The sequence below is a fragment of the Fundulus heteroclitus genome, chromosome 7, assembly GCF_011125445.2.
Source record: "Fundulus heteroclitus isolate FHET01 chromosome 7, MU-UCD_Fhet_4.1, whole genome shotgun sequence".
Classification (NCBI taxonomy): Eukaryota; Metazoa; Chordata; class Actinopteri; order Cyprinodontiformes; family Fundulidae; genus Fundulus; species Fundulus heteroclitus.
Window position 1 is genome coordinate 21,497,405 of NC_046367.1, and position 9,220 is coordinate 21,506,624.

Sequence of the window (9,220 nt, forward strand, 5' to 3'; positions counted from 1 at the left end):
GGTGCCCTGCAAAGAAGCAAACACTTAAAGCATCTTTCACACGGTCCAATCTCTATTTCCCGCTAACTCTGGAATCCGATCATCACTCTAAACTTCAAATGCACACAGCGGTATTTCTACACATAAAACCAAATGCGGTTTCATTTTTGTTTCCACGTTTTCTTTTTTACCTTCGGTCCACGTGGGCCTGGAGGACCCGGAGGACCCTGTCAGAAGACAAATATATTCCTTAAGAACCTATTTGCTTGACAAGAGACTTAGTATCAGAGGGAATAGAATGATTAATGCCCTGCAACACATGCAGACATTCACCTTGGGTCCTGGAAGGCCTCTGTTCCCTTCCCACCCTTGATTTCCTGGAAGCCCCTGAAGAAAAATTAAACAAAGGATGACTAAGGAATAGTAGAAGTTTCAGATCTCCAACAGAGTTGAATTAAATGTGTCTTACGGCCAATCCGTCCTCTCCTGGTCTCCCTTGGTCTCCCTAAGGAGAGATGTTCAAAGGTACTTATGTTAGAGCATAAAGAGATAACTGCAGTTGTATTTGTAACCGCGATGCATGTGTGATTCTCACCCTGAAGCGCATCATGTACACGGTGACGTCCAGAGAATCCCCCTTCTCTCCCTTCCTGCCATGTTGTCCCTGGATTTGAAACAGCGGCAATTTCAAAATATGAGCATTTACATGAAAGCGGATATAATTACGGATTCCTGAGTGGATTCAATGTTACACACGGGATTTCCAGGGGCCCCCGCAAAACCAGGTAATCCCGGGAACCCCGGGTCTCCTTTGGTCCCGTTACAGCCATCTGCTCCTGGCTTCCCTCTGGATCCGGCTTGTCCTGGATGGCCCTGCAGAGGGAATCACACAAAGCAGGATCACACATACACCTGTCAGCATACGCTTAGGTTCTGTTTCAGAAACAATATGATGTTTACTCACAGGAATGCCATCGTTTCCAGAGAACCCAGGTACACCAGTCATCCCCTTCAGGCCCAAACGTATTTATATATTTAACAAAGAAGATTAATCTGATAGATTCTCATTTAAAAAAAACAACAACATATAATCTGTTTTTACCGTGCTGCCTTTTGGGCCTATGATGCCACCAATTCCTTGGTCACCTTTCTGTCCTTTTTGTCCTGTAATACCAGGATCCCCCGGTCGCCCTGGGGGTCCATGTGGGCCCTGAGGACCAAGAGGCCCTGGGGAACCCTGAGAGTAGGAAGGTTATTAAAAAAGGAAAAGACAATATGAATAATAAAAAAAAAAAACTCTATGTGCTGTATAAGTAAAACACAGTTCATGCAATTTTATCAATCGACTTTTGAGCAGAGTTAAGAGCAGTCACATCTGGGCTAGAGAATAAGTGTGAGTGAAAAGATTTCCAGAGTAAACAGGAATTAGATGAAAATAAAGGTTTAGGGGTGATCAAGAGACAGATGCAGGGATAAAAAGCAAATATAATAATAAAAAAAAGGAAAACATGAAATGGAGCCTATTCTGGCAAGGTTTGACTTTGTCTTCATGCATAATGGCTACTACAGTGGATAGCTATTACAAAACTGCTTTCTTCTATGCGAGTGTTGGGACTCAATGCACTGACATCTACTGGCCAACCAATGTAGGTACAACACACGCTACATGGTTTTTGAAATAATTTGACAGCAGCAACTGTTTCTGTTATTTTATTTTTTTTTAAAAAGGGTTTTACTTAGAGTCTAATATAATGAAACGCTTGTTCCTAATAATTTTGCTGACTTTTTGTTAATATATGTGAGTTAAAGTTGATGTATTCTAATTATGTAAAGCAGAAGTTCTGTACATGACATAAAACACACCTAGTGGTTGGGTGCTGGTAGTGGTCTGAGTCAAGAGTAGGATGCTAGTGACAGTCCCTATGAATGTTTCTTGGAAAAGAAAGGATTGCTGAGGAATGCTGAATTAGTTAGAAATGCTGAAGAGGGTAAAGATTGCCCCTTGACAGAAATTAGGGACAAATATAACCAAGATATCAGGTACCTAAAATTAAAAGGAACCTGTTTCAGAGTGGCAGTTTGTATTCCTCAGTTATACTTTTAGATGGTGGGAATTTGACTTGTGCATCACAGAAGTCATCATTTTTTTATGTTAAGGGTTAAAGAACATTACCTGTTTTTGTATTTATTTCTGTTACCTACAAACTTCAAAATCCAAACACATGTTGTTTACCCGAGTAGAAATATGCAAAGCTATTAAAAAGTGCAGGTTAACTTTTTTTAATGCCTACAGGAATGAAAATGCTCAGGCAAAAAATCCCAAACGAGGTTGAGAGCATGAAAGGATAACATTTTGCTTGTAATTCTCGTTTTATCCACCAGATGGAGACAGAAACCCTTTGTTTCCTTCATTCTAGTAGCTCTCTGTACCCATCTGGTGACCAAACTGGGTATTGCACTTTACCAACCCCCCCCCCCCCCCCCACACACACACACACACACATATACATATATGTACACACACTTTACTACTCCATGAAATATCAACACATGACTAAGACAGCAAAGCAAGATCCTGAGGAGAGGAGGACAAACTGAATCATATGAGAATCATTTTATAGGGCGAAGATAGACGGGAAGATGAGGACTAATTCATGTAACATGAGGGCTTATAAGGTCAGTAAGTGATGACTCACGAGGTCTGAGGGTAATACAGTTTCTGTGAGAACCAACAAGCACTTTTTTTTAGAGCTTGTTTTTAGTCCCCTGACGGAAATGCTTTGGACCGCGTTGTAGACCAGAGGCAAGGATGTGAGAACCATGTTGAACTGCAACCTAATCCTTCATTTTCAGCTCAGATTAAACACAAGTAACCAACGCCTGAACGCATGTTAACTCGTTCATACAGTGTGTTCCCTGAGTCTTTTCTTGGAGTCATCATTACAACAGGAGATGTGATTTATCTGCACTCAGTATCAACCCTGAACAACTGACTAAAGCGATGTAAAAACAAGTCAAACTAAACATGAATGTGTATGCATGACTGATATATTTTCCCCATTAAAGTGTCCTGCAAAAGTATTCACACCCTCCTAAACCTACCCACGTTTAGTCACATTACAACGTCAAAGTTCAATGTTTTTTATTTTATGTGACAAACTCAGGTATTCATGCTCAAAAGTATGAAAAGGAAGGTGTGTGTGCTCTTCTTGTTTCCCTTATTGTGTCTCTGCTCTGTCTTCTCTAACCCCAAGTTGATGGAGACAGATGTTCACACTGAGGCTGGCTCTGCTGGAGGTTTTCCTCCCTGTTAAAGGGGAGTTTTCCTCTCCACTGTCGCTTCATGCATGCTCAGTATGAGGGATTGCTGCAAAGCCATGGACAATGCAGACGGCTGTGGCTCTACGCTCTTTCAGGAGGAGTGAATGCTGCTTGTCAAGACTTGATGCAATCTGCTTTTTGACCAATCTATAATTTGACTGAATTTGACTTTGGAAAGTGCCTTGAGAAGACATGTATCATGAATTGGTGCTATATAAATAAAATTAAATTGAATGGATTGAAAATTATACCGGGCTTTCATTGTTTTTACAGAAACAAAGATTTAAAATGTTGAGTAGATTCCCATTCAGACCCACAGCACCAAACTGGCTTCAGAAGTAAAACAAAGTAAAACTTGTTAGTATGAAACTTTGGTCCTTTCTGGTCAGTTGAGACCAAATCTTACCCCTCCAATGCCCCCCCCCCCCACACCTCAAAAAAAAAAGAAAAAAGGAAAAAAATCAGCAGGGACAGAAAAGTGGGTAAGAGTTGATGCGGAGATGCATGGAGGTAAATAAAGGGCAAACTTGTAGGTAAACCAGAGGTTCTCTTTCCAGGAAGGTAGTAATTATAAACCTGCAGCCAGAGCCACAATCAAATCAAAGCATATTTATAGCTTAGACTGATCAGGCCTAACTTCAACTGAGAACCCAGCAAGACTTAAAAAAATTATGTTCACTGATCCATTGATTTCTGAGTTTGTATCTGATCCAGTCTGAAAAATGGTAAAAGACTCAAATCTGTTTTTTAATCCACCAAACCATGTGCGGTAGACGACAACTGAAGTGATCTGTTTGAGTAAAGCTCCTGCAGCCCTCCCCACTCACACGTCCCTCCTTCACAGCACTGCTTCCGTTTAAAGGCGCACTCCCCATTGTTATCTGCTCTCTCTACTCCCATCAGGCATTTCCTCTCCTTCTTAACGAGTTCCTACGAGCTGTCCCATCATTTTTGTCTTCATTTTTACTGCCTCCACCAGGTTAACAGTGAGAAACACCAATCAGCCAGGCCCTGGTGGGTATTACTCTAACATTGGTCGACAGAGTGAGGATATAAGAGTAAAGCGTTAACACTGAGAGGAGTCGTTTCTAGGAGAACCCTGAACAGAGAACCTGAGATCAGAGGAACCGGGGTCCTCGTTAAACAGATATCTTGGATTCCCCCTGAAGGTCATCAGACACAGACTGGTCTGTCCGGTCTGAGTTCCTCTGTCTTTTGAAGGCTGCTCATAATTTTGCAGGATTATAAAGCCTTGGGGACATGTGCAGCAGCAGAGCTGTATTTTCTGTGAGCTGTAACCATGTCGCCTCTTGAAGGTTTCCTTTATGTCACCGTAATCTTGAGGATATTTTTCCGCCGTTTGTCTTTGCGGTGGGAAGGCTGGAGTCTGTCACACATTTTAGCAGCTGTGAGGCGGAGGGTGGGTTAAACTTCTCCACGACTCTGATCCCTGACCATAAACATGGTCTTCATGGTGCTGTTTGTTCGTTAAGGTTCTCAGTAGCTTTAGAAACATTCAGACTTTTTGTACACAGATACACAAACTCATTCACACATTTTATGCGGTGCATAGAAGTGGGGAGAAGGTTTTCATCTGGGCAAGAGATTGAGGTAAAATTGGCTTTTATCCCACAGATGTTGCAGAAGCCTATCCATGACCCACAAGCCATTGCGATTGAATCCTTCATTTGGAAACTGTGAATAAATGTCAAAGGGGTTTCCATAGCTTATTCTGTCAGCTCAGTAAGCTGTTAAAAGGAGCCAGGAACAATTTCTACAAAAAAAACTACAAAAAAGTAGCTTTTTACGTTAGTGGTAAAACTCAGAACTGGGTTTTAAGGAGGGACCCTGAATTCAAACTTGTCTAGTTGTCTTAAAATATTTGTCTTCTGCTTTTAGCTGGTGATACCTTGTCGAGTTTGTGTTGGAGTCCTCTACTCTGTAACACAAACCACAGGGTTTCAAAACAGCAGAAAGCGCCCGGCCTGACATAAATCCAGACTGTCCCGTGGGATGGCCGGTTTGGGAAAGGTCCGTAAAGAGCAAGATGGGAACGCAGAGTCCAAACGGCAGACCTCTGAACGCTGAGAGGAATAAAATAAATGAATAAACAACCGACCGGAAACCTGCTCTGTTATTTCATGAGTCTGCGTCTGCAGAGAATGTGGACCACAGACAACATTTTGCAATTGTTTTCACAAGAAAAGGCCTGGGTGACGTATTTAAAGCGCAATTTATCTGGATGACGGGAGTCAGCAGGGGTTGTGATTAATCTACACGAACACAAGAAGAGCGCAGATACTAAAGCGACGACCAAACCTGTAAAACTAGAGATTCTCAAAGTCCGACCCGGTTTCAAACTGAACAGAAATGTATACATAACATAATGAATTTCCTTGACAGAAAATGCCGGTGGGAATCCCAGAAAAGGAAAGAATAAAGACGTGGAAAATCCCAAATTGGTCAAACAAATGGAATTACAGTGAAAAAGAAGTAAGAGAAATGCTGTCCTGCTGGGTAATGTGACCCGATCAGCTGAGACCTCGCTCTGCTTCAGTCCAGCGCCAATTATGGTGAGGATATAAAGAACGATATAAAGTATGTGGGAAGAAGAAAAATTTATGCTTAAGAAGCTCACTGAAGGCAGACAGCGCCATTTCTTCCAGATGACTAATTATCATAGCTGTACCCAGGTAGATTTATTGCTCAGGTTCACTTTATTCAGTTTGCTTTTTCTTGTGAGTAATTAGGGTACTCAAAAAATTTGTCAAAATTCTAGTATGTCTTCCACAGCTGCTTCCATGTCTGCGGGATTAAAGCCTCCGATCCAAATTGTTTGTCGCCTACTAAGACGTACGACGTTGTCAGCAGGTGGCAGTATAAGAGTTGTTAGACTTGCTGCTGCAACGAGAAGCCAAGAGTGTGACTCAGAACTAAAGACGGTAATCTGAGCCCACCGTGTTTATTCTCCAGAAACAGAAAGAAACCTGCGTGGTCATTGAGAAAATGTCTGCGGCTGATTCACATTAGACGTTTTCGGATCTGCCCTCCGGTGTGCATCTTGTTCTTTTTTTATAAAGGGCTTTTGATGCCTTTGCCATGAACCTTGCACTACCTCTACATGGGAGTCAGACACATTTTTTGGAAGTTCAAACTCTTTTTATGCTCTCATATCCTTACTAATGTCTGGTTCCTCTCTGTAGGAAAACTGCGGGGACTGTGTCTGCTTTGTAAAGCGTTGCAAAGATGTGCGAAAAAAAAAAAAGAGTTTTAACTGAACTTTTCGAGCAATTAAAAAAGCAGAACAGGTACATTTATGAAAAGAAGAAAAGACGAAAAGGGGAAAAAAAAGGGAACAATAAGGAGAGGCCACTAAAAGGAGATTTTCAGCACAAAAAACACTGAATGGCTTCCTTCTGCCCTGGTTGGGGCCAGACGCTTCAGCCTACTTGGTCCCGCTGCTCTGCGACCTATCTCATATGTTTTTCTTGGACGCATTTCTCCTGAACTCATTTCCCAAAGAGCCGCATCCCCCATGCATGATGCTCACGAGGGGAAAACGGGGCTCCGCTCCCCCTTCCCGGACGGGTGGTTGGGGAGAGATTAGGTTTAGAGGCAGGCCAGAGGGGTTCTGCCCGGAGGCCAAACAGGGCAGTCAACTGGATCCCCTGAGGAGGGTAAATAAACATCTGCCGATGATGTTTAGATATCTATTAGAGTGTGTTTAGATCCCCCTGTCTGCAGCTAGGGAAGCGAGGTTTCTGAGAGCTCTGAGAACGTTCTGGAAATCCCCGATGGCCGTCGTGAATCGGATAAAAAAAAAGGATACTCTGGAGGTGAAGAGGAGGGAAGTTGGTTACATGAGATAAAGATGGAAAATTGTGTCTAATAAAGGGCCTTCTGTGAGAAAGTTGAGTTTTTTTTTTTTTTTTTTGCAATGGAGATAAACAAAATCTGGACTTGATGCTTTCACCCGGTGCAACAAATCCCTCTGACTCGTATTTCGGAAATATTTTTGCTCTGCAATAGAGGGACGGAGTCAGGGGATAAAAAAGTGACGACGTGCAGAGCGACATCACTCATCTGCTGCCACTAAGACTGTTTCTCGTGGAACGCGGCTGATCTCTTTGTTTCGTAATTCAGCGCAAAGACGTGAGTTTACGTTAGAGTTCATGTGTTTAAACGCTAATTTCTGGACGCGCGCATGCACGAGCCAGAAATCTGACAGCGGCCAGACTGAGACGGAGCGCTGCTAACGCTCAGTTCCACTAAAGTGTTGCGTGTCTGTCTCTGGCGTGGCGACGGCGTGTGTTGAAGATCAAAACTCGAGGGGGAGATCCCGGCCTGAGAACAGAACAATCTGGACCTCCAGCTATCCCAGGGGTCTCTGGGGCCCGACACCTGCGCTATTGCCTCACATCAGAGGAATGAAACATCTCCACTCTGAGCTCCAAACACATTTAGGCCTGAGCAGGACGCAGCTGCAGAGTGTGTGTGTGAGTGTGTGTGTGTGTGTGTGTGTGAGTGTGTGTGTGAAAGAGAGCACAATCTGAAACGAGGTGTTGCCTTCTCCTCGGAGATCAACCACCTGCATGGCTGCATGGCGTGTCTGCATGTCTGAGTGGATAATGAGGTCCATGATAGGCCGGTCACCTCTGTAATCCCTCTGTGACATTTATCACTCAAATTAAAATGCTATTACAGCTTCCAACTTCCATAGCGTGTATCATAGAGGGCACAGTGGGAATCCCACCCAAAGAAAAACTCATTTTTCACATAAAAGCTGATTAATGATGCTGGCACCGCATAGCAGCGACGTATTCAGGATGTATCTGTTTATATTTGGAGTTTGTGAGGCCACAAAAGCAATGTTGGACCTTGAGAGTGTTACCGTGAAGCAAAGTGACATCCTAGCTGCGCCTCCACTGACTATCAAAATTATGAAAATAGTAATAATTTTCAATAAAAGGTTTTTGCACCAGGATGAGGTGGTGTTCCAGCCGTATCGAAATTGGTGTTGTTTTGCAAAACTGCCATGGAAACAGTTTTTTGTCGCATCACACCAGTCACATGACCAACAACTGGATGTTACTACTGCCGAAAAAGCCGAGGAGGACAACAGGAAGTGTTGAGTCCATAGCTCTTCTGTAAAACCAATGACAACAATTTCCCAAAAATGTCGCATATGTAGAGCTACCAAGTATGAGGGGCCCGTCACCCCAACGTGTCAGCAAGACGCTGACCTCTCCACTGATGCCATGGCTGAAATATGAATATCTCATGTAGGTGTTTACATCCGTCACTGCCATGTTTTTTTTTTTTTTAACAAGTTATCCCTTGAACAAACTTATTCATGTGTGTTTTTAACTGTATTACTTATTTCATGGAAACACAGCAGCTGCAGAATTGTGTCTTTTTGACATTAGCAAAGTATCGACAAAGTTTTACGCACATTTGTAATGGAAACAAGAAATGAGAAACTTTAAATAAGGCTCAATATGTCTTGGGAAAGTAAGTTCACCAATTTTATTGAGAATTTTTTAAGAAATTAAATTAGTAATAATTTGAGAAGTTTACACTCTAAAACGATAATGTTGAGTTTACCCAACTTTACATTGGTTTAACTTGACAATTTGTAAACTGAATCAAATAAAAATACTTATTACCAACAGAAGAAGTTAATTTAAGTAATCTCTTTTTATAGTGTAACTCTTACACTGCGACTGTACATCCTAATCAAACTAGAAGTAAGTAATCATCGTATTGGCAACACACAAAATGTCTCAACAGAAAGTTAGACCCATAGATTACGAATAAAGGTGTAGAGAAGACAGAATGTTTTCTGTGTGGACATGTAAGCAGGACAGTGTAAAGCTATGAAGCTCATCCCAAGTCAGTAGAAGAAAAAGTTTACCCAAAC